The following is a 1,000-nucleotide window of genomic DNA, read 5'->3' on the forward strand; positions in this document are numbered from 1 at the left end:
AGAGAGTAGTTAGTGCTGAGGAGGAGGAAGAGTATTTTGAACCAGACATGGATGAAAACATGGAGAACCATCATGAAGAAGAGGCTCACAACCAGGGCAGAGAGGGTCTAGCAAATCATGCTGGGCAAGAGAGAAGAGTTCTGGGTTCTTACATCAACCCAAACCCAGGAAACTGTGGGAGTAGCATCCAAAGGCCAACCATACATGCCAACAACTTTGAACTAAAGCCACAGCTCATCACCCTTGTTCAGAACAACTGTTCATTCGGAGGGAGTGTCCAAGAAGACCCCAATCAACATCTAACCACCTTCTTGAGGATATGTGATACTGTGAAGTCTAATGGTATTCATCCTGACACCTATAGACTACTTCTGTTCCCTTTCTCACTCAAGGACAAGGCATCTAAATGGCTGGAATCCTTCCCAAAGGAGAGCTTAGCAACCTGGGAAGATGTGGTAAACAAATTCTTGGCAAGATTCTATCCTCCTCAACAAATTAACAGGCTGAGAGCTGAGGTGCAAACATTCAGGCAGCAGGATGGTGAGACTCTATATGAAGCATGGGAGAGGTTTAAGGACCTGACAAGAAGGTGTCCACCAGATATGTTCAATGAAAGGGTGCAGCTACATATTTTCTATGAAGGCCTTTCTTATGAATCAAAGAAGGCAGTAGACCATTCATCCGGGGGATCTTTGAACAAGAAGAAAACCATTGAAGAAGCCATAGATATCATTGAGACTGTAGCAGAGAATGACTACTTCTATGCTTCTGAAAGAGGCAACACTAGAAGAGTGATGGAGCTAAACAATGTGGATGCACTGCTGGCCCAAAACAAGCTTATTACCAAGCAGCTGGCTGACCTCACCAAGAAGATGGAGAGGAACCAAGTGGCAGCAATCACCACCTCATCAGCAACCCAAGAAGGAGAGAATACTGAGGCAGAGGAGGAGCAAGAGCAAGCCAACTACATTGGAAACCCACCCAGGCAAACCCATGATCC

The 1,000-nt window shown here is 45.6% G+C and overlaps 1 non-coding gene across 1 annotated transcript; it reads right to left on the bottom strand.

Annotated features, from left to right (window-relative positions):
- Positions 1–500: 500 nt before the first annotated feature.
- On the bottom strand, positions 501–607 carry LOC148561763 (small nucleolar RNA R71). Its single transcript, XR_015888263.1, has one exon. It is a non-coding gene; the product is annotated as a small nucleolar RNA R71 (small nucleolar RNA).
- Between the last annotated feature and the right edge of the window lie 393 nt (positions 608–1,000).

The sequence above is a fragment of the Arachis ipaensis genome, chromosome B6 (genome assembly GCF_059453495.1).
Source record: "Arachis ipaensis isolate K30076 ecotype BB chromosome B6, ASM5945349v1, whole genome shotgun sequence".
NCBI lineage: Eukaryota > Viridiplantae > Streptophyta > Magnoliopsida > Fabales > Fabaceae > Arachis > Arachis ipaensis.